Below are 9,656 nucleotides of genomic sequence, written 5' to 3' on the forward strand. Positions count from 1 at the left end.
TTAGCCAGTGATAATGAGGGCTTGCTAACGCATGCTGAACCCCCTTGTCAATGTGATATGCCTCTACTAGTTCCCTTACTATCTGATCCTTATGTTTGAAGACGACGGATGTCTGCTGAAGCAATGGGGCACACATGTGCTTAGGTTGCCTGCAGTGTAGCACTAAATTCGAACCGGCTGCCCTGTCCAAAGAATTATGATGCTCTCTCAGGCGTTCGATGAGACAACGCTCAGTCTGGCCGACATACCATCCACCGCATGAAAGAGGGATCTTGTATACAACACCTTCGACGCACTCAGCCCTCCTCTCCACGTGCGCTGTGGTACAACTACCACCGATCCTCCTTCCTAGTAGGGCCTCTCGCTTCCGCTGCACAGCTCGGCAAATGTTGCCTAAGTAATTTCGATTGCCACAGAGAGGAGCAACGAAAAAATAGATCAACTCCATATCTTATAGCATCATAAATGAGCAAATTTGTGATTAATTTCAGTTTGGAGGGGAACAAGATTCTAATATTATATAATACGCATGATGAATCACGCAGTTTGTTGCATAGAAAGGTTAAATGGCATTTCCAAGAAATATCACTCTTGAACAGAGCTCCTAGTTATTTCACATTATCAGAAAATATAAGTGGACACGGCGGACCCAGGACCAACAAGTCACTAACGAGGACTCTGTTCTATGTTGCGCAGGTTATCCTGGCGATCACGAGCGGAACACATGTGGCCTGATGACATCTGTTGCTGCAACAGAACCCGGCAGTTCATAAAGCATCAGTGGTGAAGACGTTGTCAAGAAGAGTTGAGACACACTGCAGCACAGAACTTGACAGAAAGAAAGAACAATGCACGATATTCAAAGTCATCATGAACGGCTAACCAAACGACTTTATTCAAAAAATCATTCGACGTCAAAAACACGACTTTCGTCAAGAAATCAACGCACAAAGACCAACGCCACTGCCAAAATACGTCATTTTACCTTATGTCGGAGGTGTCAGCGAAACCATCGCCCGAATCCTGAAAAAAGGGGGTCTCCAGGTTGCGCACAAGTCCACAAACACTGCTGCGCTTTGCCTACCTGTTTCCAAAGACCGGCCGCGGAGAGAAAGAGCCCAAGGCAGTCTCTACAAAATTCCTTCCGCTTACTATGACGCAAGCTACATCGGCGAAACCAAAAATTTCAAAGAAAGAATTCGGCAACATAAAAACGACTTCCAGCAACTTTGCAAGAGAGCGCAATCCTGTAGCCGAACATTCCGAGGACTCCGACCATAGAATCAACTTCAAACATAACCCGTACCCTCGGAACCAAATTACCACAAAAAGCTCCTTCTGGAATCTTGTCACATTCAAGCTAGAGTCATTAAATAAAACTAAATAAATAAAACATAGCCGCTGGTCTTTGTGGGTAACAGAGTGGATTCCAAGAGAAGGCAAGCGTAGCATAGGGCGGCAGAAGGTTAGGTGGACGGATGAGATTAGGAAGTTTGCAGGCATAGGGTTGGCGCAGCTGGCAAAGGACAGCGTCAATTGGAGAGCCATGAGAGAGGCCTTTGCCCTGCAGTGGGTGTAGTCAGGCTGATGATGATGAAACATTTATTGCCACATTTTGCACACAACCACTCTGGTATTACGGCCGCTGGTCTTTCATACTATGGTAGGTACCTCACCTTGCTCATCAGGCATGGTCCAAGCATTCATGTGCTGTTTTTCCAGGACAAGTGCACCTGCCAGAAGAGTGCTGTCAGAGTTCCTATTTCTAAGATATAGAAAATCAGTAAACTCTATAGCGTAATACTTACTTGTTTCGACCTCTACTTCCATTCCCAGTGGAGATGACTCTCAGGTAACCAACCACTTCAGTGGTGCATGGCAGTGCTAAAAAGCAGAAATACATCTTTATCGCAACTGTTTACATTAGTATCACTCAGCAAAGCAGCTTTGGTTTGATTGATTTGATTAACATTATTTGACAGTTGCACTTAAACACACTGTAGCAGAGCTGAGTCACTCTGACGTCACGGTAACAGCGACCTAGCATCGTGACCTATTACGTCACCCTCCTGTCTCTTCATAAACCAGTTTCCTATCGGCAATAAACGCTGTTTTTCACTGACTGCCTGCCGGCCTGCTTACACACACCTGAAATGTAAACATCACGTGGTCGAATAAGGAAATGCTTCTATACAATCAAGAAGTCACACTAATAAAATGACAGGTTCGAAGACAAATACAACGTAATTATTTTGTTATGCAGGCTTCTGGAAAGTTGAAACGCATTCAAATTTTTGATATTAAATATCTTCAACACAACTCCCGGCCAAATTATGTCTACAACTATAATACTTCACGTTCACTCCACAAAAAAGATGAACAGAGTAAAGCGCATGACACAATGCATCACGTACCCTATTCTGTTACTCCCTGCCTTTTTCTTTCGTGCCATGAGCTTGAATTAGATTACCAACTCACCCATACACACCTATGCCTCATTGAACTATATCCACTTTCACACACAGATATGCTTACCTGTCTCATTAGGCTGAGCTTCGATCTCTGGTGTAGGAAGCTGCACTTCACAGCCATGCACATTGCCGGGAAATGCGGTAGAGGCAGCAAGCACCTCGGTGGTAGCCAATGTGTCTGAAGTGCCAAGAAAATCAGAAACCTTACACACCATTGAAATCATGCATGATAAGATATGTAGCAGTGTATCAGCTAAACGCCATGCTATGCGCTTGGTCACTGTCTGGCCTCCTGGAAACCTTTCGCTTAGCCAGTTTTTGCCGGTTGTCACATGCTGGGATTGTTGGAACAGCATTACACTTGAGGAGCTTTCGGCCGTCAGACCTGCCTGTTTCAAACTGGCTGTCTTCAAAGTGTGCGTAGCAAAAATAGAAAACAATCAGCAAACAATGAAAATTTTAGTGAATGCAAAACATTGTTTGAATGCTTTAAATTTGCTTCAATGCCTCCCTCTCAGGTTTACTAATGATTATTGAAATTCGTGCAGAGGTACAGCTATTCACCAGCATCACATTAGAGCTTCTGAGTTTATCCCACAGGGAAAGAAATCGCAAATGGGACAGCCTAAGTTAGTGACAATTAAGGTACAAGAGCTATCGAAGTAAGCTGTTTTTGAACTATATTTGTTAAGGCATTTTAAAACACGCTAGCGCCTAAACGCTCAGTTACATCGTATAGGCTGTGAAAACGCTTTGGGACTCTTTTAGTAGATTCGTTACTCAGTTTGCAAAGAATGCATTAAGTTTACTTGCTATTGGTGCCAAGTTTCATGTCATATTCAAGGATGCAAAACCTTGTAGCAACATGGGCGAATATTCGTCAAATGGAACACGGAAATTTACGTAACGTGAACAGGCCAATCACTGTAACCGAACAGGCACCAAAAGAATAGGAGAAAGGGGTTTGTGACCGGCCATCGCAGTGAAAAGCACGCACGTGAACAACGAGGTGCACGCCGAAAATATTTTTTAAAAAAACCTAAGAAGTGACAACAATTCTTTGGCACTTCGGCGAACGCTAAATTGCCGTCATGAAATCCCTCAAGCAATTTCAAATTCCCATAAATAAGGGGGAAAAGGTCCACACTGAATGCACCAGCGTTAATCAGAATACCTTGTGAGTTTAGACGTCCGCACAACGGCATGCAAACGCGGAGACAAACTTAAACAGCGTGCGGTAATTAAATTTTAAACAAAGCGATTATTTAAATCACAAATGCACTACAAACTGCCTCACCTCACAAATCCTGGAGTACGGAGTAGGCTCGAAATCACCGCGGCCCACGAGTTGCAGCCATGCGCGTAGTCGAGCACCGTCCTCTTTCCCCAACGGACAACGCATGAAGCGTTTTCCGTAATTTTGCGAGTTGAAACAGCCAATAACGCACCAAGACGGCATCCTCGTATGTTCTTGTGCAGCTGAAATGCTGTGAAGTGAGGCATTTCGTGGTCAATGCGTCGGCCACTGACAGCACTTGCAGCGTCGCTAGCCTCTATAGCGTCGCAGCACTGGGACTACCACAGTTGGCCGACTTAAAACGCATAAGCCACAAAATGGCAGCCCCCATGAACAGTCGCAGTGTAAACAAATATCACGTGATGCAAATTGACCAATGATCGTGGTGGCGGCACATGACAAATAAGAGAAACGAGTGCCGGTACTCTAAATTTTTCTTTAGTGACTCTAATTCAAGCCTCCCCGAACATCAACCGCACCAAAGGAAACCTGCCCCAAGTGTATGCCCAGGGACTTCGCTCTTCAACTCAACGAAAAAAAGTGGCCATTGACCGCCTCCCCGCAGTGCGACAATGTGATACCGCATTTACACGGGCACCCTTAACCATGGTTAAGTAAACTGCGGTTGCCCTTAACTATAGTTAGCCGCGCTCACACGGAAAGCCAAACTGTAGTTACGCCACTAACCGTAGTTACCGTAAACCGAGCTGGCTAACCTCCGTTTGCGCTTAACCGACAAAATGGCGGCGTCCGTGGAAGGCATGGAGGCAGCAGCAGCAGTGTCGCAGCAATCGTCCTCCCAGAGGCGTGTCAACTGGCCTGATGTAACAACAGCGGCTTTGATTCGCATCTGGGAGGACCAGCTACCCGCTCTGCGGGGAAATACGCGCAATGCGCGTATATACGCTGCCATGGCGGCGGAGCTGAACGCCGGGCTAGCGCCGGGCGAAGGCCCCTACACTGCAAAGCAGGTGAAGCAAAAAATGGATAATCTGAACAAAAAATACCGGTAAGTGCTATCTTTACTCTCATTGCATTGCTCACCTAGCGCAGTTTTTATGGCGCGACGTCAGCCCCACGTGTGCGGCAGCAGTGTGTTGGTTCAGCAACGTGCAAACTTTTCGCCGTCGTCGCGTATTGTTTACCTCGCGAGCGCCCAAGATGTTTCAATTATGTATGTACTCATATAAGAACTGAACAACGAGTGCCGTGTGACGGGAGCAGCGTATGTTACACAGCGCCAGTCCGTTTTTTTTTTCTTCGTAAACTGCGTAGTTGTTGGCCTAACAAAAGATGACACATACCCACACTGGGGGATCGGCCAAGAATCGGGTGGCTATTCACCTGTACTGAGTTAATAAAAAAGAAAAGCACCTTTTCGTCTTCGTTTGTGTACGCGTGCATGCACCGCTCTGCATGCAAACTTTGTCTTTCTCATTTTCGCGGCAGCTGTTGTCGTTCAAAGCTTTTGTTTCAAACTGACAGAGCGCTGTACATAGTGACCTTGCCATACAGCCGCCAGCACGCATGGCAGCACGCATGGCCAGCGTTGTGATCATTACTTATCTCCTATTTAACTTGCACTGATTGATTGGCAGGCAAAATTCTCAGTCAATCAACTTCCGCTCAAGTGTAAGCATTGCGTGCAGAACCGAATAAACGTGCTTCAAAATTTCACTCTTTTTTTTTCTGAGTTAAGGTGTCTTTATAGAGTGCTCGGGTACTTCTGGCTACCAGCTAAGATAACAGTTCAGCAAATTTCTCGATTTTCTGAAATATATATCTTTAGGCCTCACTGGCCTACTATGCAGATATTGCTAGAATGCTATCAGCTGAACCAATCACTTGAAAAGCTCCAACTGGTGCAGTTAAGTGACATTTTCACCAGTACCTGCCAGTTGGTACCTGCGTATTGATGTAACATTTGTCTTAAGTACCAGTGTTCACAGGAAGTTTGATGGCCTAAAGAGATCGCCAAGAGCACATTTATTATTGAAATCATTTCTATCTTTCCAGGCAGCTGAGACGAACTGGAACTGCCACTGGCTCTCCTGGTGTCCCGTGGCAGTTCTACTGGCAGCTGCACAGTTTCCTCGGCAGCCTACCCATCAATGATGATGGGCGGGTCGAGGAAAGTTTGGAGGTAATTTACAATTTCAAACATTACCCATTATTAGACCGCTCAGTCACTGTGGAATTCCATCACTATGAATTTTTTAAATGTACAGAATACTGCACAAGGCACGCCGGCTGCGGATACTAGAGAACTGAGTAGAAAAGGGAGGGAAGAGGTTGCACAGAAAAAAACGACACTTGTACAACCATGGTTGTCAGGCAAGCGCGAACAAAAGGTTCTTAACCCACAGCAGTTAAATCCAAAGTGCCATACTGCAGTTACCACCTCATCTCTATCTACTTTGGTTCATTGGTTTGGCCTCTTGCCAAGGTTATATACCAAGTTGTACGTAGTTGATTACTTGTAATCTGTTACTTGTAATTGAATACATTTTATGTAATTTTGTAGTCAATTACTTTTTCAGACTAACATTACGGGTTATACAGTTATCCTTTATTTTTATAGCATTGTTTATTGCCTCTGGGCATAAGGAGAGTTGGGAAGAAAAGAGGAAGGATATAAGTGGCGAAATTGAGGCCACGTCCCAGTTACGGCAGGAGTGAGGGCAACCCCTACCCGGATCCTCCGGAGCACAATCTCCTCTGCACGGGTAAGACCGTGAGGCGGACGGTTATCGCACTCTGAGGGACGAGAGCACGTGTGTGGCGCCGGAGGTGTTCCTTGTGTGGAGGGTAGCATCATCTGTACTGAGGAATTGAGGCATTGATGTGGGTAGGGTCGGCAAGCAGGTTGTAGAATCTGCAGAGCTTTGTGAATTGATTAGGTCACGTGGGACCCATTCAATTCGAATGGCTTGCGGGATGCGAGCCACCAGGCGATGTATATTCTGGCAGATTTCTGGGCTGCGGCTGACGCGTCGGAGTAGACGTATTGCTTGAAGGGCGTCAGTGCGAATGATAATGTGGGCTGTAGGGAAGCAAGGTAACTGCGGCTACAGAGGGAAGCGAGTCTTGTATAGCAACCAGCTCAGCACAGAAGGAAGAAGGTTCCAGCGAATCGAAACCTGACCGTCTTGTCAAGTGCAGGCTTGCAGGGACAGTAAACTGCAGTTGTTGTTACACAGCCCTGGGTACTGACATCAACATATATAATAATTGAGCCGCGTTATTATTATAACATATATAATAATGTTAGCCGCTCAGTCGTGCGGCTAAAATACCTCTGTGAGCTTGCACAGTGTTGATTTTAGAGAAATAGGCCGGAAGTTGCCAAGATCCGTCGGTGGCTTCCCTGCTTTTGTAATTGGGATCACAGTGGCCAATTTCCAGGTCTCAGGAACAGAGCCGTTTAGCCATACTGGGGCGGTAATTGACCACTGTAATCAGTTACATTTCAGATGGAGTTATTGTAATTGTAGTTGGTAACTTATTTTATGCAACGTGTACAAGACTGGTTATATATTACCAATGACACTATCGATGTCTCATTCATTTTAAACATGCTATTCATTATTGCTGTTCAGTGATTAGTTTTTGCTAGACTCTATAATTAAGTTCTTCAATAATATATCTATGCAGCTACTAGACTGTGTTAAGTTCTTCAATAATATATCTATGCAGTTATATGCAGATAAAAGATTTGAACTGTCCCTTTGTTCTAGCTGGCATAGGTTGGGGCAGCTGATGATTGCATACTATTACGGCAGCTTTGACCATTCACCTGGGAAGATGAAAAATGCAATATACTATGTTTGGTCGTGTGCAGCTGCCAGTCGTCAATGAGGTGCCAGGCACTGCCGAGGTACTGGCGTCAGGGGAAGACGAGCCCCTCGGAGACAGAGCGGACCCCCAACTGCTGAGCACGTCTCCCCTGGCTGTGCTACCCAGTACGAGTGGAACTATGGGCTGCAGCAACCGAGGAGGAACAAGTGGAGGCGGCAGAAGCCGACGCAAGCGGGACAGCAGTTCCGTTGTGCACCAGCTTCTTGCGCTTCATAAAGACGAAGCCGCACAGGCGGTGAAAGCGGAGAAAAGGGTCCACAAATTTAGAAAGAAAATGCTTAGAATGACACAAGAGGGCAATGATATTAACGCCAACTTGGTTCGGCTGTTAGACAAGTACATGAAATCAAAAGAGGATAAAGAAAATAATGACAGGTAATTTAATAAAACTTTTTGCTGGGCAAGTTGGTTCATTTTACTTGAAGGGATGCTTGTAGCGCGACAAAAAACAAACAAGGGACAGATGTCGAACGGGACAAGTGCTACTCTCAACTAGTTTTATTGAAAGATCAATTGCACTCATTTATACAATTTCCCTTTTCCTTCAAGAACACAATCACCAGAACACTCATGCGAATGACACACAAATTTCACACGCATCACATCAGGCTATTTTAAAACTTATGCTCGTTAGAGTACATCTTTACCGAAGGGCTGTTGGCGCACTCCAACCCTTTCTTTTTGATATGGAACGCCTCTATCAGTTCCCGTGTTAGTGCGAGCATGAAAAATGCGTCGAGAATGGGAGTGGAACGAATCCGGTAGTTCACTGCAAGTCTTGCAAATGCTCGTCATTCCTAAAAAAGACAAGAGGTCATTGGTCAAAGCAAATGCGCGCTAAAGCGGGAACTGATATAGGCGTTCCATATCAAAAAGAAAGGGCCAGACCATCAGCAGCCCTTCGGTGAAGATGTACTCTGACGAGTATGTTTTTAGATAGCCTGATCTGATGCAGGCGTGTGAAATTTGTGTGCCATTCGCATGAGCGTTCTGGTGATTGTGTTCTTGAAGGAAAAAGGAAACTATGTAAATATGTTCGATCGATCTTTCAATTAAACTAGTTGAGAGTAGCGCTTGTCCCGTTCATCTCTGTGCCTTGTCTGCTTTTTGTCACGCTACAAGCATCGCCTCAAGTAAAATGAACCAACTTGCCCAACAAAAAGTTTTATTGAACTTCATTTCTAGTACAGTGGGCCCTTCTTTCGTGTTTTCCTCTCCATCGCAAGAGTCTGTGTTAATCACCCACATCACTTGGACGACATGCAAGGCAAGACGCTTGGCGTATTGCATAAGGAAAGGGCTGGTGCCGGTAGAGTTGGCTGCCGCCATAGACGTTGAAGATCTCTACTATTCTATTCCCCACAAAGAACTGTTTAGCTCTGTTCTTAAGTGCATTGAAGAGAAACCTAGTTTGGGGAGCTGCTCCAAAGACCACTCTTCAAAATATTTACCTCCTTCAGAAGAAGGCCTTAAGAATTATTTTTAACCAACTTTATGATTATCCTTCCGCAGCCCTTTTTCACAATAGTAACGTGCCGAGAATATTTAGTCTCTTTGATATACGTCTGTCCTTGCGCTACAAACAGGAAACTTGGGACAAAATTTCAACAGTATCTCAAATCGCTAAGCTTGAGCCCCTTGTACCTACATACCCGCTACGCCGTCTGCGGCACTACAACCTTAACACGCCACGAACTAACTACGGGATACAGATGCTTAGATATTATCTACCCGCACTACTCAACCGCATCTTTGATGCAGGCATTGACATTAATAAATGCAGCAATGCTGACCTCCGGGCGTTCTTTCACTAAATAATTCTCTTTTTTTATGGTTTGTGGCTGTTACGTATATGGTCGAAATATGCAGGTTCGTTGAAAACTTAGCATAACCCGACAGCACGCCAATATCATGTTGTCTTCATTCATGTATGTTGAAAATTGTTCTTTTTTATACGTTGTCAATGTGTTCACTGCTGTGAAATTAAGTGCTATAATTGTATATCTCCTTCAGGCGCGAATTAAGACAAG

This window comes from Amblyomma americanum, chromosome 1 (genome assembly GCF_052857255.1).
Source record: "Amblyomma americanum isolate KBUSLIRL-KWMA chromosome 1, ASM5285725v1, whole genome shotgun sequence".
Lineage (NCBI taxonomy): Eukaryota > Metazoa > Arthropoda > Arachnida > Ixodida > Ixodidae > Amblyomma > Amblyomma americanum.